The 25,631-nt window shown below is 37.0% G+C and overlaps 1 pseudogene; it reads right to left on the bottom strand.

Annotated features, from left to right (window-relative positions):
- Positions 1-9,255: 9,255 nt before the first annotated feature.
- Positions 9,256-11,639, bottom strand: LOC110258789 (annotated as a pseudogene).
- Positions 11,640-25,631: the final 13,992 nt, after the last annotated feature.

The raw sequence follows: 25,631 nt of genomic DNA, 5'->3' as shown, positions 1-25,631 counted from the left end.
CCTTAGTCTGCTAAACCTTATTATTCTCTGGTTGAATTTCTGAGTTTATTTAGGTAATTTCAGAAATCTAGCTGGATTGGTCTGCTTCATATAGAAACAGCAAGAGAGAGCACTTTTCCTTAGTCCTGTATCTCAAATCATAAAATGACTTTTGCAAAGATAAAACTTGTCATAGAAGAAAACACACAGTTAAAATGATTCCCAGTCAATGAAGACCTGCAGTATAGCACAGGGAAGCCTACCCAATATTCGGTAATAAGCTTTATGAGAAAAGAATCTGAAAAGGAATAAATGTGTGTATGTGTATAACCGAGTCACTTTGTTGTACAGCAGAAATGATCACAACAATCTTTCTGTGCCATGAGGATTAATTAGTTCAATATGTGTGGCTACCCTTTTGCAAGTGTAACACTTTATGTTGGGTTAGTTATTTTCATTGAGTACAGTGTCCAGGTTGATTTATGCATCTGTATCTTCTAATTAATTTTTCTTTAGGTTGTATCCAAATATTAACATTGTACTTATCTCTGCCAAAACAAGTCTTGTAAAGATTGCGTTTTCTTCCCTTTCATTTCCCCAAATTATTCTTATCACTCTTATCACAAAGTGCATGAGGTTGTGCAAAATGGTAAAGTCGATTAAGCTGAACAGATCGCTCCCACTCACATACAATACCTTCTTTAAATCAGTGTTGATATTACATGGTAGTATTTCCCTTTCTTGCAAAAATTGACACTGATCTTTTTTTTTTTCCATCAGGATGAAATGATAGTTGGAGGTAAATATTGAATATTCTCTCTGTGTTCAGTGTCTTCTTATCATAAGTCCTTAAATTATTCATTTGATTTGAAGGATCCTAAATATGTTCAGATGTGGAAACCTATTTTATTCTAAAATAATTGTTAAGGAAGTGTTTTTACTCTTTATACAGCTGTGGTACATTTTTTCCATTGAGATAATAAACCTCAGTGGAAATTCTTGTCAAGAAACACTAGAAATTCCCTAGAGGGTATAATACTGCTAAGTTCCTTCTTGCCCAGTACAATGAAATGATAAATTTTGGCATTTTTTCCTGTTGTGGAAAATTAGCTCAGGACTAAAAGAATCCCAGAAAAGCCAACCTACTTCAATAATTTCATAGACTATTTACTTGGATTTCAGGGAAAATTCGAGACAATTATTTTTGGTGTCAAGATACAATTTTCTTTTATTTATACTTTTTCTTGGGATATTATTTCCTGATATAATACATGTTGAGTAATTTTAATTTTACATAGAGAAAGAAGGAGCAGTCACCTTCCAATATGACTTTTAAGGAACTAAAAGTTTCTTGTTTTCAAATATTTTTCCTCCAATAGCCTAGCATAGTATAGATTGACCTAACACTGACTATGTTAAAGTTCCACAAGTGATTTTTTTTTTGTCTTTTTGCCATTTCTTGGGCCGCTCCCAAGGCATATGGGAAGTTCCCAGGCTAGGGGTCTAATTGGAACTATAGCCACTGGCCTACGCCAGAGCCACAGCAACGCGGGATTCGAGTCACGTCTGCGACCTACACCACAGCTCACAGCAACGCTGGATCCTTAACCCACTGAACAAGGGCAGGAATTGAACCCGCAACCTCATGGTTCCTAGTCGGATTCATTAACCACTGGCGCCACGACGGGAACTCCTCACAAATGATTTAAATAATAAAAAATTGTATCAAGAAGAAATCAGTTTACAGAGTTTCATTAATTTATTCAATCAATAAATATTTTCAAATGCCCACTACACGTAACTTTCTCCATTGCTTCAAATATTAACATTGAAAAATTACAAAAATTTGCTGTAATGACATTTATTTGTAATAGAGAAATAAGAGATTGGTGCTTATTCTCAGTGTCTCAGTAAACTTGGCTACAGAATGATTGAAATGTTAGTGAAATAATGCACAATGGGCAATATGATATGTGGCAAAACAGATTTTCATTTATTATTTTTAAAAAATTACGTAACTTTCAGGTGTACAACATTGTAATTCATCATCTGTATACACTAGCAAGTGATCACCATCACAAGTCTAGTTGCCATCACGACCCCTTTTAGCTGTTTCACCCATGCCCCCAAACCCTTCCCCTCTGGTAACCCTAATTTGTTTGTACCTGTGAGTTTATTTTTGTTTTGTTTTTTTGTTTGTTTTTTAGATTCCACATATGAGTGATATCTTACAGTATTTGGAAACCCCTGTGCTTCCAGTACCTGAATATCTGTTTCTTTCTTCAGGTTCAGGGAGGTTTCAGCCCTAATTTCATCAAATACATTTGACACTTTCTCTATCTCTTCTTTTTCTGGGATTCCTGCATTGCGAATGGTAGTGTGCTTGACATTGTCCCAGAATTCTCTTAAACCATTCTTATTTAAAACAACAACAACAAAAAATGTTTTTGATGTCTGATTGGCTGATTTCTATTATTCTATTTTTTGGATTGCTTATATATTCTTCTGTATCATTTAATCTGTTGTTAATTCCCCCTAGTGAACTGAATTCTTCATTTCAGTTACTGTATTCTTCAGCTCGGACTATTTCTTTATTATATTTTCTAGTTCTTTGGTGAAAGTCTGTGTTCTTATATTGCACTCCCTACCTAGCTTAGTTAACATTTTTATTACTATTGCCTTGAACTTTTTATCTGGTAAATTATTTACCCCTGTTTCATTGGAGTTTTTCAGGGATTGTTTCTCATTCTTTCATTTAAAACATATTCTTCTGCCTTCTCATTTTGTTTAACTCTCTCTGTCTCTATGAAATTAGGTGAAACTGTTCCCTATCCTAGTCTTGAAGGCTGTGACTTTAACTCACACTGATTAACAAAGCTGGTCACAGACCGTGACTGAGTTCAACAGGAGGGAAAATTTAATCCTACCCTATTCCTAGAAGGTATGAGAAACCAAATATCTGTGGTCAGCCTTCAAGATTACCACTGTCTGCCTTTTAGTCACAAAATATTTCATTTATTCTTCCTCCACAGAAAATACATCTGTCTCCTTCTGAAAAGAGACATATACACATTTTTCATCCATTAATAAGATGCAGTTCAAAGTTCAGGGTCTCTGCTTGGCTAATAAAACTGTGAATTAAATGGACAAGTTATCTGTCCTCCACATGCCCCAAAATTCAATCAGTAGAACTGGAAGAAGATGGCCAATAAAGAACCCCCACTGGGAAAGAGAAAACTTTAGAGATACATAGAAGAACAAAGTTATCCAGAAATTCTGAAAACCATGAGCAGTTGTGAAGAGTTCCAACTCTGAGCTGTGAAATATTCCCATGGTCTACTCATTGAAGTAGGTCCCCAGCTACTTTATACCAGTTATTCCTCATACTATTGGTTTTTATTTTTTTGTAGGTCTGTTAACCTCAATGTCTATATCTGAAAAGAGCAATAATGAATATGTTTGCTTTTTCAACTTCCTTCCTACTTAACAAAGATTGGTGTCCAAGGGTTATTTTAAATCTCAAGGCTTAAGAGTCATCTTTATTTGGTAGTATAACTTTCTCTAAAACTTAGCATCTAATCTATTTGATCTAAGTCTGCTTTGAGTTCCAGTGGCCACATCCACAGTATTTGTAAAGACACGACTCTCTTTATGTTTCTATATGTAGATTTCTTGGAACTATAATCCTTTGGTGAAATAGGCTTATTCTCTTTTCACTTTTCCCTTATTCTTTTTTCCTTTAACTATTTATCCAAGTAAAAGCATATATTAGGAGGTATTTTAATCCACTCAAAGTTCAATAGCAGGTACATTTTTAATGTTCTTAAATAAAAATTCTAATCACTAGATATTACATTTTAATTCACCTCTCTTTCTCAAACAATGTCTTCAATTTTATATATTACTATCTGGAACTAAGAATTTTTTTCTTCTTTTCTGATCCATCAAGTGCATGAATGTTTAGAATCTCACTATTTTGTTTCCACTCGAAGACAGCTATTTAATCTGTGTTTTAAAGAATTCAGGTATAAAATGTTGGCAAGAATGTGGAGAAAAGGGAACCCTTATTTACTATTGGTGGGAATATAAATTGCTGCAGCCACTATGAAAAGTAATATGGAGATTTCTCAAAAAAACTAAAAATAAAACTATCATATGACCTAGCAATTCCACTCTTGGGTATGTATCTGAAAAAAAAATAATCAAAAAACCAAAACTACTAATTTGAAAAGATATATGCACACAATAGTCATAGCAGCATTATTTATAATTGCCAAGGTATTTAAGCAACCTAAGTGCCCATCAGTAGATGGATGGATAAAGAAGATGTGATGTATATGTGCAATAGAATGCTATTCAGAAAAGAATGAAATTTAGCCATTTTCATCAACATGGATGGACTTGGAGGGCATTATACTAAAGGAAGTAAGTCATAGAGAAAAAGACAAACACTGTATGATATCACTTACATGTGGAACCTAAAAAATACAACAAATTGTGACTATAACAAAAAAGAAGCAGACTCACAGATGTAGAGAACAAATGAGTAGTTCCCAGTGAGGAGAGCAAAGGAGGAGAGAGCAATATATGGGTAGGGGAAAAATGGGTTATTATGGGATTTTATGAAATCATGTGTGTGAAACTTTTGAAAATTGTAAAGCACTATAGAATTTAAAGAACCTTAAATAAAAAAGAATCTAGGTACGTTATCAAGATATAATGCACATAAAAAAGAAATTATAACCCTCCATTGACAGAAAAGATGAATAAACTAATATGCCAACAGTGGTAAACTTTAAATATAGTAAATTTAAGGATGAACTCTTTTCCATAAAACTGTTTGTTTTTTCTAAAATATGTCTCATAATATCTTTCATAAATATGTCTCATATTATTATATGTCTCTTATTATCTTTATAATTACATAAATAATGTATTTATGTAACTTTTAAAAGAGAAAGGATTATTAATAACTATATGTGACAATGACTAGATTTTCATTTTTACAGGGAAATACAATTTCCTTAGCTTTTGAGAATTTAAGTATATATCCCACCATGGAGTTTCATATGACCACCATTCCTAGCCCTAGAGAGTTTCACATCTCTGAAAATTCTTTTAACAGAATAAATGAAAATTTGCATATTAGCTAAAATTATCCATAGTTTTGACAATTGATGTTTTAATTTTCTGCCTCCACAACTAAGTGCTGTGAATGTTTTGGTGAGAAAAACCAAACTTTGTTCCATGCTCTTTTTTTTTTTTACTTTTTTTAATTACTCAAATGAACTTATCACATCTGTAGTTGTATAAGGATCATAACAATCCAATTTCACAGGATTTCCACCCCGCAACCCAAGCACATCCCCCCATCCCCCAAACTGTCTCCTCCGGAGACCATAAGTTTTTCAATGTCTGTGAGTCAGCATCTGTTCTGCAAAGAAGTTCAATCTGTCCTTTTTTCAGATTCCACATGTCAGTGAAAGCATTTGATGTTGGTGTCTCATTGTATGGCTGACTTCACTTAGCATGATAATTTCTAGGTCCATCCATGTTGCTACAAATGCTGGTATTTCGTTCCTTTGAATGGCTGAGTCATATTCCATTGTGTATATGTACCACATCTTCTGGATCCACTCCTCTGTCGATGGACATTTAGGTTGTTTCCATGTCTTGGCTATTGAAAATAGTGCTTCAGTGAACATCGGAGTACATGTGTCTTTGCGAATTGTGGTTTTCTCTGGATAGATGGCCAGGAGTGGGATTGCTGGATCAAATGGTAGTTCTAGTTTTAGTTTTCTGAGGACTCTCCATACCGTTTTCCACAGTGGTTGCACCAATTTACAATCCCACCAACAGTGTACTAGGGTTCCTTTTTCTCCATACCCTCTCCAGCACTTACTGTTTGTAGACTTTTTGATGAATTTACAGTCTAGTAGGAGGTAAAGGCACTTATCAAATGATCACTTAAAAGTAAAAGTGCCATAAATGAGAGGTACATAATGAACAAGTAAATTTGTGGGTATTTCACTGAATCAGAGAGAGACCACAAAAATTTTTTCTAATGAGGCCTGAGCCATTAGTAATTAGGTAAATATTGATGGGAGGAGTATTCCAGGTAGAAGGATCAGTATGTGCAAAGGTTCTATGCTTTAAGGAAATATGGTAAGTGCAAAAGACAGAGAGAGCGACGAGCAAGCTGTATGGGAGTTCCTTTGTGGCACAGCAGGTTTAGGATCCAGCGTTTTCAGTGCAGCAGCTTGGGTTGCTGCTGTGGGATAGGTTTCATCCCTGGCCCCAGAACTTCCACATGCCATGGATGTGGCCAGAAAAAAAGAAGAGAGCTGTATTGCTAGTAAGTGAGTATTTGTTTTTAACTAGTGAACAATAGAATGCCACTGATAATCTCAGTACAGGTGAAGAGAATGGGATGATTGTATTTGCAGTGAAATGATCACTGGCTATATTTTAAAAAAGTGTATTTCAAAGAGTTGGCAGGAGTGCATAATGATAGGTAGGTTAATAATTTGGTAAACTTATGGGTAAAACGTGATGGTACCAGAAATGTGAAGATAGAAAGGAATGGAGAGATGGGAGGTACAAAAGAGGAATGATTGATATGTTTTGGAAATGGCTTTGATTTAAAAAACTAAGGAGTGAATGGCATAAGATATGGTTCAGGGTTTCTGATTTGCAAATGTAAACAGAAGGTGAATCCATTTGTTAAAATAGTGAAAAGAGCTTTGTGGTGAAGGGTGAGCAGGTGTTTAGCTTTTGATGGTGTTGAGTTTGAAATGTCTATCATATTCAAAAAGAGATGGCAATGGTAGAAACAGGTTTGGAAATTTAAAAAAGGCACTTACACGAGATATAATTGATATTCATTTATTTTTTGTGTCTTGAATCTCTTACTGCTTATTACATGTCTCATTTAGTAAACACATGATTATTATATAAGAGCTGTATTCTGCACTTAGGTTTTTAGTTACTTTATACTGGTGCTGGTACTTTCTGTACTCTAACATTTCTGCTTTCATTACTGGATAAAGTCTAGACTTTTCAGTTATCATCTCCAGGCTCTTTTTATATGTGTCTTGTACTCTCTTTCTTAACCATTTTAAATTACTTGTAATTTATAAAATGCTTTGTAACCCTTTCTCTGTTGCCTAAAATGTTGTCCCATCTATGTCCTTATATTACTAACTGCAACTAATCATTTAAATGTCTGAATTTAAGGGTCATTTCCTCTGGGAATTAGAATATTTTTTTCAGGAGTTCTTGTCATGGCTCAGTGGTTAACAAACCTGACTAATATCCATGAGGACTTGGGTTCAATCCATAGCCATGCTCGGTGGGTTAAGGATCGAGTGTTGAGTGAGCTGTGGTGTAGGTCGCAGAAGTGGCTCAGAGCTGGTATTGCTGGAGCTCTGATATAGGCCGATATGACCCCAAACCTGGGAACCTCCGTATGTCATGGGTATGGCCCTAAAAGACAAAAAAAAATTTTTTTCAGTATAATAACTGCAATTATTTTCCCTCTGGTCTAGTACTATCTAGTGTTAAAAATATCAATAAATATTTATTTAGAGGTTACCCCAAAGAAGAATGAATTTATTCAGTTAAATATTAGAAAAAAGTATTCCAGTGAACATTTCTATAAAAAACATCATCATTTATGGGCTATCACGTGTGTTTGGTTGGTGCAGAACTTGGAACAAATAAGGATTTGGGACAAATAAATATTGGAAAATGAAAGAAAAGGGGAAAATGCTATCCGTGGAGAATGATGGGATGAATTGAAAACAGAGTTGGAAATAAAACTCAATTGATATTTTAAATTTCTAGTATGAGATACACACACTTAGCTAGTTTAAAGCCAGCTAGATTTGACATAAACTGCATACTTGAAACTGTTCTGGAAGGTGTATATGATGGAATTATAAAGGGATGGGAGGATGTAAAGTGACTGAGGACTGGGGTGATTATGGGAAAATTTTGGCTTGGGATCGCTGGTCATTTAATCATAAAGATGGGGAAATTCCTAACTAAGGTGGTAGACAAAATGGTTCTCCAACAAATAGTACATAAGTGGGAAGGTAACCATCTAAGTGTCTTGGACAGTCTGACATTGATAGGAAGAAATTTTACCAAGGAACAAAGGAACAAAGTACATGGAGGAAACTTCTGGAAAGCAAAGGAGCTTTTAACTTAGAAAAGATATCTTTCCATACAAATTTTAGAATGTTTGTTCTAAAGAATGTCATTGGTAATATGATAGGGATTCCTTGAATCTGTAGATTGCCTCAGACAGTATTGTCACTTTGACTACATTGATTCTTCCATCTAAGAGCCTGGTATATTTTTCCATCAATTTGTTTTCTTTGATTTCTTTCATCAGTGTCTTATAGTTTTCAGAGTAAGGGTCTTTTGTCTCTTTAGGAAGGCTTATTTCTAGCTATTTTATTCTTTTTGGTGCAATGGTAAATGGGATTGTTCCCCTAATTTCTCTTTCTGATCTTTCATTGTTAGTATATAGAAATGCAATCTATTTCTGTGTATTGGGCATGTATCCAGACAAAAATTTCATTGGAAAACATACATGCACCCATATATTCATCACAGCACTATTCACAATAGTCAAGACATGGAAACAACCTAAATGGATGAATGGATTAGGAAGATGTGGTACATATAAACAATGGAATATTACTCAACCATAAAAGGACCAAATAATGCCATTTACAGCAGCATGGATGGAACTAGACACTCTCATACTAAGTGAAGTAAGTCAGAAAGAGAAAGACAGACACCATATCACGTATATGTGGAGTCTAAAATATGGCACAAGTGATCCACTACAAAACAGAAAAGATCATGGGCATGTAGGACAGACTCGTGTTTGCTGGGGGGAGGGAGGGAGTGGGATGGACCGAGAATTTGGGGTTAGTAGATGAAAACTCTTGCATTTGGAGTGGACAGGCAATGAGATCCTGCTGTATAGCACAGGGAACTATATATCTAATCACCTGTAAAGGAATATGGTGGAGGATAATGTGAGAAAAAGGTGTATACATATGTATTACTGGGTCACTTTGGTGTACAACAGAAATTAACAGAACATTGTAAATAAATCATAATAAATCTTTTTTTAACAAAAGAAAAGATGTCTTCAGCATTGCTTCCTGAAGCAAGTTTTATAAGTTTTGGCTGAATTCAATACAATCATAAGAGCCTGAAAAAATGAAAAATCAATTAAAAACTATTATCATTTTCAAGGATAAGGACAGATTCAGAAGATTGTTGTCACAATGGAACACTTATTTCTTATAGAAAATGTTAATAATTCCAGCCTCTTGAAGGCCTCTTTCATATCTTTATTTCTAAGGCTATAGATGAGAGGGTTCAACATGGGTGTGAATATCCCATAGAAAAGGGAAACTATCTTTCCCCAGTCCTTAGAAGTGGAAGAAGGTGGTTGTAGATACATGTATATGCTTGTTCCAAAAAAGAGAGAGACCACAACCATGTGAGACCCACACGTTCCAAAAGCTTTTCGCCGTCCTTCGGCTGACCTGATTCTCAATACTGCTTGAGCTATGAAGCCATAGGAGATGAGGATCAATGTCACTGGAATTAGCAGAATTAACACACTGAAGAAAAAGAGCTCGGAGACAATAGGCTTTGTGTCAGCACATGACAACTTGAGAAGGGCAGGAACCTCACAGAAAAAGTGGTCCACTTCCTGATGACCACAGCGAGGCATGTTAAGGGTCAAGGAGGACTGCAACACTGAGTTGCTGAAGCCAGTGAGCCAGGAGAAGGCTGTCATCTTGAAGCAGAACCAGGGGTTCATGATGACTACGTAGCGGAGGGGTCTGCAAATGGCCACATATCTGTCAAAGGACATAACAGCCAGGAGGAGACACTCCGTAGCACCCAGAGCCAGGAAGATGATGAGCTGGGCCACACAGCCACCATAACTGATGGTCTTTTTGTTCTGACAAATGTTTTTCAACATATGAGGGACGGTGCTCGTGGTGTAACAGAGATCTAATATGGAGAGGTTTGTGAGAAAGAAATACATGGGAGTGTGAGCTTGGGCTCCAGAATGCACACCATCATGATGGACACATTGCCAAAGATGGTGGTTGCGTATGATGCTAATAGGAGCACCAAAAGGGGCGTTTGTAGCCAGGGCTTGTCTGAGAAGCCAAGTAGTATGAACTCTTTTGAGGAGCTCTCGTTTGCCCGATTCATGATGACTCACTAACTTTTCATTCCTGAAAGCATAAAACGGGAAAATTGTCAGTCGGAAATTATCGGATACTCTTATTGTAATCAAATAAATGATTCCATAGTAAATATAATTTATAGTAAATTAAGTGGAGCCCTTGTAAAAATACAACATACTTATCATATGGTTAGAAAGTAGGTCTTCTGGTTTTAGTAGTTATATGTGACTTTAAGAAGTAAATCATTACATTTAAATGCCACGAATGTAGACTTCTATGCATAAAACACGGACATTTGTAAGTGCTCAATACATTTTAATTCCTTACCTTTTTCTTACATCCTAAGCTACCTTAATAAGCACTTTAAGATTAAATACTACTTTTAAATCAATTACTTTTAATTCGGGCTGAAAATGCTGAGCAGTGGTTTTAAAAGTTTCATCTAGGTCTACAATTGATTCTACAAATCTACTGTTTTAGTGACATCTTCATTTTTTTTTTTTGGTTGTCTCTTTTTCTTAAATGATATGCGTGCATGAACATTCCTGCAAAGAGCTATCATGACTATTAGATGGTTTGATTCAAGGAAATAAAAATATGACTTACTTGTGATTTATAGTGATGATCACAGGTGACATCTCCCTGTATCTCCAAATATCTTGATGAAAATTGTAAAACTGATCATTTAATCATTGCCCGATTAACATGTGACTGACACTACTCAGTGCCTAAAATAATTCGCAACAAAATCCTGATAAACAGGTATGCTCTACATTTTATTTCTACTGTGACTCAGTGAGAATAATTTACACACTCAGTAATGGTGGGTTCAATGCTCAAAGGCAGGATATAAAGCCCATTCTATTTTTTATACCATACTTTCCCTCAAATATACATATAGCACAGCAAGAATGACAACATGTAACACAACAGTGGTTATAAATGAAACCAGGAACATCAAAGTCAAATAATCAAGTCGATTTTTTGCAGTCTGTGGAAGTTATCAGTTATTTAGTTATGTAGATCAAACTTCTTCAGTCTTCTTTGAATGTTTAAATCCAAGGTCATTGATATGACTGATACCATATAATTTACAATAAAAATAGAGAGTGCTACTAGACTGATATATGAAGTATAATTTGACCATGGGATGTCTACATGAGGCTGAATGTGGTTATAATATTTGTAACTGCTTCCATTACATGTGATTTTAATTTTAGGTTTTTAGCTGAAGATATACATTATTCCTTGGTAAATAACAGTAATATACTTTCAGTTGAAAAACACAAGAGGATATGAGATTTGACTTTTTTCTGACTGTAACATGTAAATTTTAAACTTTCACATGACAAAAGATTTATACAAAGATAAAAGATAGGAGTTCCCATCATGGCCCAGAGCAGAAATGAATCTGACTAGGATCCGTGAGGACGCAGGTTCGATCCCTGGCCTTGCTCAGTGGTTAAGGATCTGGCATTGCGGTGAGCTGTGGTGTAGGTTGCAGACGTGGCTCGGATCTGGCATTGCTGTGGCAGTGGTGTAGGCCAGCAGCTACAGCTCTGATTTGACCCCTAGCCTGGGAATCTCCATATGCCAACCAAACAAACAAAAAAAGCAAAGATAAAAGATAAATATAGAATGAAAAACGTGCAGTGTTTGTGGCAAAAATGGTTACTATATTAAAATATTAAAGTTATTACATAGCATTTATGAGGAAAGGCCAAAAATCCAACAAAAAGTGATCAATGGTTATGAATAAGAAATTTGAGGGAGAAAAAAAATAAAAGTGAAAATTGAAAAAATATGCAGCTTTCTCATCATTAAAAAAACAAAAGTCAAAACAACCACAAATATTTTATTAAATATCCATTTAGCAATGTAAAAATAATCATCTTTAAAAGTTATTGATCCCTGGCCTCGCTCAGTGGGTTAAGGATCAAGCATTTCAGTGAGCTGTGGTATAGGTCGCAGATGTGGCTCTGATCCTGTGTTGCTGTCGTGTAGGCCCATGGCTACAGCTCTGATTAGACCTCTAGCCTGGGAACTTCCATATGCCACAGGCGCAGCCCTAAAAGCAAAATAAATAAATGAATAAAAGTTATCTGTTATTGCAGTTCCCATAGTGGTTCAGTGGTAATAAACCTGACCCATGAGGACACGGGTAAAGGATCAAGTGCTGCTGTGAGCTGTGGTGTAGGGCTCAGATCCCATACTGCTGTGGCTGTGGGGTAGGCCAGCATCTATAGCTCTGATTTGACTCCTAGCCTGGGAACTTCTGTATGCAATGGGTGATGCCCTAAAAAGCAAAAAAAAAAAAAAAAAAAAAATGGTATCTGTTAAGAACACTGCCTCTGGACTTAAAATTTGCCATCATTTTATTTCTGAGGTGTGTGATCCTGGGTAAGGTAGCAAATATTTTTGTGCCACGTTAAGAAAGAAAATCTCTTGGTGATAGTAAGAGAGTTGTTGTGAAGCTCAAATGAGACAATACATACACATAGAACTTAGAGCAATGCCTGAAACATAGTAGGCATTTAATTAATGTGAGTTATCACTAATAGCATCAATAATATGAATCATTAGCAGTAATTGTCAGTAGTGATAATATATCATTATCTCCACTTGTCATGTATATGGTAAAGCAGGCAACCAAATTACTATTGGTGGTAAATGCTTATTATAATTTTATAATATTGTAATATGAAATGATTAAACTATAAGTCACTTTCTCTTTGTTTCTGGCATGGTACTGAGATCATAGTTTTCAATAAATGGAAGTGAAATCAATGGCTAGTGGGAGATATTTGTTTGTTTAAAAGGCATGGGAAATAGGAGGACTCTATGCAGCAGGTATTTTATTTTTTCTACTTCTTTTTTTTTTCACATATACTCTTCCCCACATTTTATATGGCACTAGTGTCAGCTCATCCATCAGTTCCTCTTTAAATTATCAGAAAAATGAACTCACTTCTTGACAACCATGTTTGGTCCTCTGTCATCTTAACTCTTTTTTATTTCTATATCCTCTATTAATCAGAAGAAGCCTTAAATTCTACTAATTCTTTTTTTTTTTTTTGCTTAAAAATTCCACTGACTTCTTTTGCTTGGAGATGTAATGAACATTCGTTTGAAGTAGATAAATAATAACAATATATTGTATAGCAAGGGACTTTACAGCCATTATCTTGTAATAACTTAGAATGGCAAATAATCTGAAAAAATACTGAATCATTTCCCTTTGTACCTGAAGCTAATATAACACTGTAAGTCAGCTATACTTGAATTAAAAAATAAAATAAAGAGTGTAATGAAACAGGAGGTTTGGAATCACTGAAAACACTTGGCATTTATTTCAAAATTCCTAGGAAACAAATTGAACACTTTGATTATTTAATCTGAAGCAATCAGAGGCAAGGATGTGGGTGAGATGATCTTGAGCGATTTTTTCCCCTCATGGTAATGTAATTCTCTGCAGTAGACATTACTTACCTTTTTTCCCCAAATGTCAGAGAGATATCCATGCCTTTCTGTGTGCCATGTTTCGAAGGAAGTCTGGTCCAAAGATAGGTTGATAAATTCAATGACTTACTGAGCTTTCAACCCTAGTGACGTTCCTATTCATTTATCCTTTGCCCATAGATTGAGAATGAAATTAGCATATAATTTGAACAGCATCAGAACATAAATGAGAAAGTCCTTAAGATGAAGTAACAGTTTTATAGATATTGTCTCCAGTCACTGAGGCACTGTTGATTGACTCAGGCTCTTCTCCACAGATTCCTAAAGGATTTTACAAGGAAAAGCTGATTGTATAGATACCAGTAATGTTGGTAGAGTCATGGAAAGGGGGTTGTACCTTTAAATAGAGGGCTTATTATTCATACAATGCTCTATCCTATATTTTAGCTCTAGGGATATGAGAGTCCCTTCAAGTTTAATTGGTCGTTGTGTCCAGAGAGGAAATAAGTGAACTCTATTCCCAGCAGCACTGGTAGCATAACAGTGACATGTAGATCGTTCACAAATCTAAAAACTAAGGTGAAGATAATAGTCATGAAACATAAACCATAAAAAATAAGTTTGGAATTGTTTAATCAGGAGAGTACAAGTCTAAATAAATTATATACCTCATTCTTTTAAGTGGTCTCAGGGTCAAATACTGAGTCCATTGATGGTGCATATGGGAAAATAGTATTTTTGTTCATTGATTTTTGTGATGTATGTGTTTGGACTAAACCTACTAGGATCTACAAATTAAGAAACTGTATCATGCAATGTCACAATATATAAATTAATGCATCGAAGTTTAAGGTTAGCATAGATTCACTGAGACAGAACTAGTAGAAATAGTAGGGATTGGAACAAGAATAGTTTTGAAAATTAATTGATGTGTTCAATTTATAACTTAATATGTTATCACCTAATATAAAATTGAAACTGAATTGAGCATCAACATAGATACAACCTTAAATAAAATTCTTTGTTATTATTTTAATGTGTTTTTTTCACTCATTTTTCTCTTGTGTATAATACATTTTATAAATTATAAAATCATATACAGAATATAATCATTTTATAAATTATTACATTTTCTCAATTTTTATAGCCATACAACATTCTTTTATAAATTAATAATGTATCTATAAATCATATCCTAATCATTTTTCTACTATTAGATGTTTGCATTTTCTGATTTTGTCACTTTATATTATAGATCACTCAGAATAAATTTCTTTTACTTTTTTTTTTTTTTGCTTTTTTTAGGGTTGCAGGTGTGGTGTATGGAAATTCCCAGGCTAGAGGTCGAATTATAGCTACACCTGCCAACCTACACCACAGCAACAGTAATGTGGGATCTAAGCCACCCTGCAACCTACAGTGCAGTTTGCGGCAGCGTCAGATCATTAACCTGCTGAGCGGGGCCAGGGATTGAACCTGCATCCTAATGGATACTAGTCAGGTTCTTTTCCATGGAGCTTCTTGCATTATTTGATCTTCTCTAGATTATCATAATGAAATTAGTGTTAGCATGTGCAGTACATATTCTTAATTAGCTTTCAAAATAATATTATTTATGGACTTGGATTATAACATAAAAGCAAATTTAGAAGGAGATAATAGTAGGGAAGCATAGAAGCATAAGTCCTGCAACATATCACTGAAGAAATATATATGTATATTTTTCTTTTTTTGGTTCTCCTTATGTCCTGCCAATTTTAATACTGCACACTGAATTGTCCTTATGGTTCTAAGGTTGCTTTTATTTTCTTATTTATTTCTTTACAATCTTAAAAATGCTTTGGTTGTAGTCCCTGTCATATCTCCATTTGCTTCACCAGTCAGCCCACTGAAAAAAATAAAAAATCTTGGATGATAACAACAGGTTGCCACAATTCAAACAAGTCATAACCCCAAGTGAATTATCTGGACCAGATGTGTCTTCTTGGTAGAGCATATTAACTGGGTATTGGGTGCTCAGTATGCAGTCCTTCATCTGGTAAATGTGTTATTTTCATTCCTATCAATAAAGATGATCAGAAGGAATTTACATTCACTTAGAAATGACAATATATATCATCCCAGGGCTATCTTTAGTCTTTCACCTTCTGTCATCATATAGACTGAAAAGAACTGAACTCTCTGCACATTCTGCAGGCCATCACACTGGTCAACTATATCAAGAACAACATGCTAATCAGACTGTATGAGCACAAAATAGTTAATACATGCAAAGTTTTGAAAAGACAGCTGTGCTGTAGAAGGTGAGTGAGAAACTGTAAGGATTCCAGGGCCTGACTCATCAATAAAAGTTTTATAAATTCATTGGTCTGAGGCATCATGGGACATCACATCCAAAGTAAAAGATGCATTGTTGCATTACGAATTTCCTAGCATAAAAAAAGAAGCAAAGTGCCTGGCAGATCTCTTTGTTTTGTAGTAAATTTATTTGACACCATAGAATTCTACTCCAATCCATCTTCTGGTAACACAGAAGGATGCCAGCTTTGAATGAAAGCCAGAGTAAGAAAAGACTCTATAGCATGTCTAAGATCTAGTGTAAGTCATCCTGAAACTTGGCGCATATAATTTGTAAGGTCCTACATACTAGAGGTATAAGTTGTGGTAGGAAAGCATCAGGTGGAATTTATGGCAAGTTTATGGGAAACTAGAAACAAAACAAGTTTAGGGTTTGGAGGAAAATCCTGCTATCTGTGGCAGGAGATTATACATCTTTTGAAAAACAGCTTCTGTCATGTCTCTGTGTCCTGGCAGAGACAAAACACCTGATCTCAAACATCAGATAACCATGCAGCTAAAAGTACCCCCATGAGCTGGATACTTTCTGACTCACCAAGTTGTTAATGCCAATGGATATAGAGGCAATCATTGTAACAGGATATTGGTACATTCAGGATTGATCAGATGGAAGAAACAAACTACATGAGCAAGTAGCTCAGACTTTTATGCTGTCCATCACTTTTACATCAACGTTTCTTCCTCAGGTCACATCTATGTAGCATGGGAGAACCCTTCTAACACACCAATAAAGGAAGAAAAAGACCAATCTTGATTCGTGAATAGATCAGCTTGGTATATGTATGCAAACAATAAGGATAAAGACTGAATTATAGTTCCACTCATGGGTGACCTTGAAAGATAGTGGTGAGGGAAACTGCTCCCTGTAGGCAGAATTTCAAGTGATATACCTGGTCATCCACTTTGTGTGAAAAAAAAGAAGTAGCCTGAAATTAGACTATGTATATATAACTCATGAGGAATAATAAATGATTTGAGAGGCTTTCCAGGTGGCTGGAAGGAAAAAAAGTTGGAATAAAGAAATCTGGAACAGAGGCATATATTCCAGGGTTCTTTGGAGATATATGGGAGTGGGCATATGAAGCCTTTTGTTCTTGTATTACATGTTAACATCCACAAAATAGAATCTACCATAGAAAGGAATTAAATAACAGAAAATAAAATTGGCCAGAAAATATTGTCAAGTTTCTGTCATATGCCTTGTTCTACTGCCTGTAATACTGGTACAGTGAGCACATGAATACAGTAGCCATGATAGCAGGGATGGAAGCTATGCACGGATTTAGCAGCATACACTGTAGACATTGCCAAGTATCCAATCTTCTATGTATATCTTCCTATTCTGCATTTAGGGACACAAGAAATACCATAGGGTAGGTCACAAATCCATTGGACTAACTATAAATTGAACTTAGGCCAGTGCTCCATTTACTTCCTATCCTCAGTTCCCACTCTAACTGGGGGTCATGATGGCATCTTGTGTATCCTGCCTGGCATGTGTCAACTAAGACTCCATATTGAATGACCCTCAAATTCTGGTCTCAATATTTGTCTCTCACCTTTGTAAATTAATCTGGTAAATGGCTTGAGGAAATATTTTGTGGAATATTTATTGTATATCCTTATAGTGGCAGTCCAAAATTCTTCCTTAAGGGATCCTCCATTCCCTTTAATTGATAGGATCTAGATCTGAGAACAGGCTTAGTTATGAAAACTGGGCAAAGATCATTATTTTTCTGTTGCAGCTTCCATTTCACCAACTCTGATTTTTTTCCTAACCAATCAAATCAACTAACTTTCTTATTACGTCTACATCTGTCTTACCCCTAGAAGAATTATAGTTTATTATATTAGACACCACCATAGATCTTTGTGAAACAAGACACTCTTACTGTCCATTATGTTAATTTTATCTAGCTGGCTTTTGGTAGTTAAGAGCTGCCACCTGGACCCTGCTTATCTGGAGTCTTATCATAGGAATTGAGTAAGGAGCTAAGTTCTCTGAAAGCATCTGCTATTATCAATATTGGTCTGCAGAGGACATTAAGCTCTCAAATATACTTTGCCTCTTCTACTGATACATTTTCTACTCTATTAATAGAGTGTGCCCTCAGGGACATCATAGGGAGTCTAGTTAGGTGATAGGTTCTCTGTACATAATAAATGCATTCCAATATTCCTAACTGTGATCCTTGTGACACTTTAATATTCTGTCAAGGCAGCTGCAGCAACTCCATTGCATTTACTGTAAATATAATTGTGTTAAAATTTTAATAAGATGTCCTTGTAGTATATTAGAATGGAATCTAGTGTTCATTTCCAGGAGTTTAATTCCTAAGTCTTGGGAAAATGTTTTCGTGTCTTAAACTTCCCCACATCCAGCTTTATATTCTGTTTCTCTCCTAAGAAAAGTTCCTGATAATACATGTTAGCCAGGTCCTACATGTTTTAAAAAAGCTATTTCTTTTTATAGCAGAGGCTGTAGTTATTGCTCTGAAGGTGGTGAGTTAGGGCAAGGAGAGATTGTGAGAAGAACTATACCATTTTTCAGAGAACATGTTTACATGATCTCCACGTAGAGGTGCTTCTCTCCTCTAGCAAGAGGGAAAAAACTACTTCCAGTTTGCAAGGTTCAGAGAAATCTAGATATTCATGTTTTTGAGGTGCCACTGTACAGATATCCATCATTACAGATGCAAATGTCTGACTCTTTCCCTTTTAGGATCCTGACTTTAATATAAACAGTCTGTTCATGTGCATTTTGTATCCTTTGAAATCTTGTGACCCTTATAATCATTTTAAGTGCTTTTCTCTATTCGGGATATAAAAATATCTTTAAATGCTTTCATGGAGGCTTACTTACTGTTACAGCATTCCCTAGTTAGTGGTTCTTTTTTTCTATTTCTTTTATGGTTTTTATTTTTTCCATTATAGTTGATTTACAGTGTTCTGTCCATTTCTACTGTACAGCAAAGTGACCCAGTCATATTCATGTATATATATATATACACACACACACAAATATATATATTCCTATCCTCCATCATGTTCCATCACAAGTGACTGGATATAGTTCCCTCTGCTGTACAGCAGGATCTCATTGCTTATCAACTCTAAATGCAATAGTTTGTGTCTATTAATTCCAGCCTCCCACTCCATCCCACTCCCCCCCCCTCCCTTGACAACCATAAGTCTGTCTTCCAACTTCATGAGTTTCTTTTCTGTGGAAAGGTTGATTTGCGCAGTATATTCCAGATATAAGTGATATGATATGGTATTTGTCTTTCTCTTTCTGACTTACTTCACTTAGTATGAGAGTCTCTACTTTCATCCTTGTTACTGCAAATGGCATTGATTTGTTTTTTTTTTGGCTGAGTAGTATTCCATTGTGTATATATACTACATCTTCTTAATCCATTCCTCTGTCAATGGACATTTAAGTTGTTTCCATGTCTTGGCTATTGTGAATAGTGCTGCAATGAACATGTGGGCACATGTGTCTTTCAAGGACAGTTTTGTCCAGATATATGTCCAAGAGTGGTATTTCTAGGCCATATGGAAATTCTATATTTAGATTTCTGAGGTACCTCCACACTGTTTTCCATAGTGGATGTACCAATTTACATTCCCACCAACAGTATAGGAGGGTACACTTTTCTCCACACCCTCTCCAGCGTTTGTTATTTGTCAACCTGTTAACGATGGTCATTCTGACAGGTGTGAGGTGATACCTCATAGTAGTGTTGACTTGCATTTCTCTAATAATCAGTGATGTTGAGCAATTTTTCATGTGCTTGTTGGCCATCTGTATGTCTTTGGATAAATGTCTGTTCAGGTCTTTTGCCCATTTCTCAGTGGGTTGATTTTTTTTTTATTGTTGATTTGTAAAAGTTGTTTGTATGTTTTAGAGATTAAGCCCTTGTCAGTTACATCATTTGAAACTCTTTTTTTGACCCAGAATCGCCAAAGCAATCCTGAGAAACAAAAACCAAGCAGGAGGCATAACTCTCCCAGACTTCAAGAAATACTACAAAGCCACAGTCATCAAAACAGTGTGGTACTGGTATCAAAACAGACAGACAGACCAATGGAACAGAATCGAGAATCCAGAAATAAACCCTGACACCTATGGTCAATTAATCTTTGACAAGGGAGGCAAGAACATCAAATGGGAAAAGGAAAGTCTATTCAGCAAGCATTGCTGGGAAACCTGGACAGCTGCATGCAAAGCAATGAAACTAGAACACACCCTCACACCATGCACAAAAATAAACTCCAAATGGCTGAAAGACTTAATATATGACAGGACACCATCAAACTCCTAGAAGAAAACATAGGCAAAACACTCTCTGACATCAACATCATGAATATTTTCTCAGGTCAGTCTCCCAACGCAATAGAAATTAGAGCAAAATAAACCCATGGGACCTCATCAAACTGAAAAGCTTTTGCACAGCAAAGGAAACCCAAAAGAAAACAAAAAGACAACTTACAGAATGGGAGAAAATAGTTTCAAATATGCAACTGACAAGGGCTTAATCTCTAGAATATAAAGCAACTTATACAACCAACAGCAAAAAAAGCCAATCAATCAATGGAAAAATGGGCAAAAGACCTGAATAGACATTTCTCCAAAGAAGATATACAGATGGCCAACAAACACATGAAAAAATGCTCCACATCGCTGATTATAAGAGAAATGCAAATCAAAACTACCATGAGATACCACCTCACACCAGTCAGAATGGCCATCATTAATAAATCCACAAATAACAAGTGCTGGAGGGGCTGTGGAGAAAAGGGAACCCTCCTGCACTGCTGGTGGGAATGTAAACTGGTACAGCCACTATGGAGAACAGTTTGGAGATACCTTAGAAATCTATACATAGAACTTCCATATGACCCGCAATCCCACTCTTGGGCATCTATCCAGACAAAGCTCTACTTAAAAGAGACACATGCACCCGCATGTTCGTTGCAGCCCTATTCACAATAACCAGGACATGGAAACAATCCAAATGTCCATCGACAGATGATTGGATTCGGAAGATGTGGTATCTATACACAATGGAATGCTACTCAGCCATAAAAAAGGATGACATAATGCCATTAGCAGCAACATGGATGGAACTAGAGAATCTCATCCTGAGTGAAATGAGCCAGAAAGACAAAGGCAAATACCATATGCTATCACTTATAACTGGAATCTAAATCCAGCACAAATGAACATCTCCTCAGAAAAGAAAATCATGGACTTGGAGAAGAGACTTGTGGTTGCCTGATGGGAGGGGGAGGGAGTGGGAGGGATCAGGAGCTTGGGCTTATCAGACACAATCTAGAATAGATTTACAAGGAGATCCTGCTGAATAGCATTGAGAACTATGTCTAGATACTCATGTTGCAACAGAAGAAAGGGTGGGGGAAAAACTGTAATTGCAATGTATACATGTAAGGATAACCTGACCCCCCTTGCTGTACAGTGGGAAAATAAAAAAATTAAAAAAAAAAAGAAAATAGTGCTGCAATGAACATCGGAGTACAAGTGTCTTTGCGAGTCGTGGTTTTCTCTGGATAGATGGCCAGGAGTGGGATTGCTGGATCAAAGGGTAGTTCTATGCTTAGTTTTCTGAGGACTCTCCATCCTGCTTTCCACAGTGGTTGCACCAATTTACAATCCCACCAACAGTGTACTGGGGTTCCTTTTTCTCCGCACCCTCTCCAGCACTTATTGTTTGTAGACTTTTGGATGATGGCCATTCTGGCTGGTGTAAGGTGGCACCTCAGAGAGGTTTTGATTTGCATTTCTCTACTAATGAGTGATGTTGAACATCTTTTCATGTGTTTTCTGGCCATCCGTATGTCTTCTTTGGAGAACTGTCTGTTTAGATCTTCTGCCCATTTTTGGATGAGGTTGTTTGTTTTTTTGGTATGGAGCTGCAGAAGGTGTTTATAAATTTTGGAGATGAATCCCTTGTCCGTTGATTCACTTGCAAAGATTTTCTCCCATTCTGTGGGTTGTCTTTTTGTGTTGTTTAGGGTTTCCTTTGCTGTGCAGAAACTTTGAAGTTTGAATAGGTCCCATTTGTTTATTTTTGTTTTTATTGTCAGTACTCTAAGAGGTGGATCTGAGAAGATGGGCAACGCCTGATCCTTAACCCACTGAGCAAAGCCAGGGATTGAACCCGCAACCTCATGGTTCCTAGTCTGATTCATTTCTGCTGCGTCACCATGGGAACTCTGTGGATTCTTTAGTTTTTGAAAAATTTCACATTGGTTTTCCGGGAATGGGTAAATCCAGATTGTGAAGCAAGTGCTTTTGTCTTAGACATGCAATATAATGTGTTTTTGAACCCCTTTGACTAAATCGAGATGTGTTTTTCTGAACCCTTTTTATTTCCCTATTTTTTCTTTCTTGCTTTAGCCCTTTACTTATGGGGACCATTTAAATGAAATTATTAGCAGTGCTTCCCCATTTGGCTTCACTTCAGAATAACTGGGATATGTGGAAATTTTAGAAATACAGAATCTAATTCCCGTGCCCTCCCCAGAGGCTATATTATTCTCTGTTTATACTGCTTCTCTGGACAATATCATATAGTTTCAGGGCTTTAAATGCCAGCTACATGTTGATGGCTTTCAAATTTATGTTTCCAGTCTTTTCCACTAAGCATGAAACTGGTAATCCCGACCACCTAATTGCATTTACATTTGGATGTCTAACAAGAATATGAACCTAGGAGTTCCTGTGTGGCTCAGTGGGTTAAGGATCTGGCAGGGTCACTGCCGTAGCTCAGGTGGCCCAGGTTCAGTCCCTGGCCCCGGAACTTCCACATGCCATGGGTGTGGCGAAAGGGGAAAAGAGAAAGAATAAGAACCTAAACGTGGCTAAACTAGAACTCTTGATTCCCACTGTGCCAAATCTGCTATCACCTCAATCTTCCTAATCATAGTCTATGGTACAAAGATCTGCCTATCACTGGCCAAAAACCGTAGTCATCCTTAATTATTCCTCTGCCATCACCTTGAAAGTCTGAACTAGTCCAAGTTTAACCTGTTCTTCCCATGTCTACTGTTACACTGAGCACCTGCCTTCTTTTTCCTGGATCACTCAATGGCCTCATATCTTGATCCCTGCTTAATTCATTCTCTGTGTGAGAGCCAAAACTCTTCCTTTTTTGGGGGGAGGGGGGCGGGGAACATTCCTGCGGCATGCAGGAGTACTTGGGGCAGGATCAGACCTGTGCCATAGCAGTGACAACGCTGGATGCTGAACTGCTAGGTCACCAGAGGACTCTCCAAAAGAGTTGTTAAAAAAAAAGCTAAATAAAATATTTTCGTTTACCTGTCTGAAATCTTTCAAGACTCTTATGTACCTAGAACAAAATGTAGACTCCTTGAGATGGGGGCCAACCGAGATGGCAACAAAGGAGATTCCTGAACTCCACTCTTCCCATGGACACATCCAATGTGCAACAAGACAGAGTATTTCTCTCTGAAAGAAATCCAGAAACTACTTGAGTGACTTCTCTACACCTTGAGTGGATGAGAAAATACTCACGTTCTGATGGGTGGAAATGATTGAGACACCCCCTCACCATAGCTCCCCCCTGCCCTGCCCTGCCCTGGCAGAGCACTATACAATTGGGAGAAACTCCCAGCTCCCAATTCCTCCCTGAGGAGCCCAGGGTTTGGACCCCATAAATGTCTATATTTTTTGGCTTTTTTTTAGGGCCACACCCGAGGCATATGGAGGTTCCCAGGCTAGAGGCCAAATCGGAGCTACAGCTGCCAGCCTACACCACAGCTATAGCAATGCCCGATCCAAGCTGTTTCTGTGACCTATACCACAGCTCACAGCAACACCGATCCTTAACCCACTGAGCGAGGCCAGGGATTGAACCCTCAGCCTCATGGATACTAGTCGGATTTGTTTCCACTGCACTACGAGGGGAACTCCAGAACCGCATTTTTAACACCCCAGCTTTCAAGAGTTCCATCTGAGGGATGGACCCTCCAAACTCTTAACTCTGAAAGCCAGTGAGACTTGCATCCATGAGACCCTCAAGACTAGAGCAAAGAAAGAGGAGTTGTTAACAGATGTAGGAGACGTGACTCATTCCCCTGGGTTGACTGTTGAGGGAGCAAACAGAAAAGCTGATCTCCCAGGCTTTCCCTGAAAGAGGCCCATTGGCAAACTTTAAAAGCAGCTGCCCTAAGGGTCAGGCTTTTAATTTAGCCCACATCTGGTGGCTGGCTGTGATCGGCCCCAGAGACTGGGGAAACTGGTAGGCACCTTTTCTGCCATCTCCCAGTAGTCCCCTCCAAATCACCAGTATCTCCCTGGAAGGAGCTTGTATGCAAGTAATGTGCCTCAGAAATTTCACCGCGGCCCAAGGGACAGGTCCCTAGATGGGTAGGCTCTGATGACCGATGGGCCTTGCATTCGTGAATCCCACAGGACTGTAGCAAACAATGTTATACGATTGATATATGACACTGTGTATGTTCAAGATGTACAGTGTTACATTTAAATATAACATTATAATTACCACCATAATGTTAGCTAACACCTCCATCATGCCACATAATAACCACTTCTTTTTTTGTGACGAGAACATTTAAGACTTAGTCTCTTAGCAGTGGAAACATTTGTTTTGAATATGGTTGACTATAATCACCATGCTGTACCTTAGATTTCCTGAACTATTTAACCTTCTAGTTGTACTCTTAAACATCTCAGTTCCCCAGCTCTCTAGCCCCTGGCAGCCAGCATTCTACTGTCTGTTTCTAAGAGTGTCTGTTTTAGAATTCACGTACAAGTGGTAATGAGTAGGATTTGTCTTTCTCTGCTTAACTTCTCTGACTTAGCATCCTGACTTCAAAGTCCATTCATGTTGTTGCAGATGGCAAGATTTTCTTCTCATAGCAGAATAACATTCCTGTGTGTGTGTGTGTGTGTGTGTGTGTGTGTGTGTGTGTGTGTGTGTGTGTGGTATCACATCTTCTTTATCCATTCACCCACTGATGGACATAGAATGGGCTGTTTCTATGTATTGGCCATTGTGACTAATGCTGCAATAAACATCGAAGTTCAGGTATCTCTTTGGGATCCTGTTTTCATTTTCCTTGGCTATATTCCCAGAAGTGGAATTGCTGTGTTATATGGTAATTCTATTTTTAATTAAAAAACCCCTTCATATTCTTTTCCATAGCGGCTCAAACAATTTACATTCCCACCAACATACACAAAAGTTCCCCTTTTCTCCACATCCTGACAAACGCTTGTATTTTTTGCCTCCCAGATGCTAGCCATTCTACTAGGTGTAAGATGATATGTCATTCTGGTTTGGATGTGCATTTCCCGGATGATCCGTGAATTGCACACCTCCTCATAAATGTGTTGGCCACTTGTATGCCGTCTTTGGAGAAATGTTATTCACTTCCTCGGACTGTTTTTCAGTTGGGTTGTTTGTTTTTTGGCTATTGAGTTGAATGAGTTCTTTATATATTTTGGATATTAGCCTCTTATCTGAGACATGATTTGCAAATATTTTCTCCTATTCTGTAGGTTGCCTTTGTGTTTTGTAGATTGTCTCTTTTGGT

Source organism: Sus scrofa, unplaced genomic scaffold, assembly GCF_000003025.6.
Source record: "Sus scrofa isolate TJ Tabasco breed Duroc unplaced genomic scaffold, Sscrofa11.1 Contig435, whole genome shotgun sequence".
Classification (NCBI taxonomy): domain Eukaryota; kingdom Metazoa; phylum Chordata; class Mammalia; order Artiodactyla; family Suidae; genus Sus; species Sus scrofa.
Note: the sequence above shows the minus strand (reverse complement) of the source record. Positions and strands in the feature narration are given on the sequence as shown.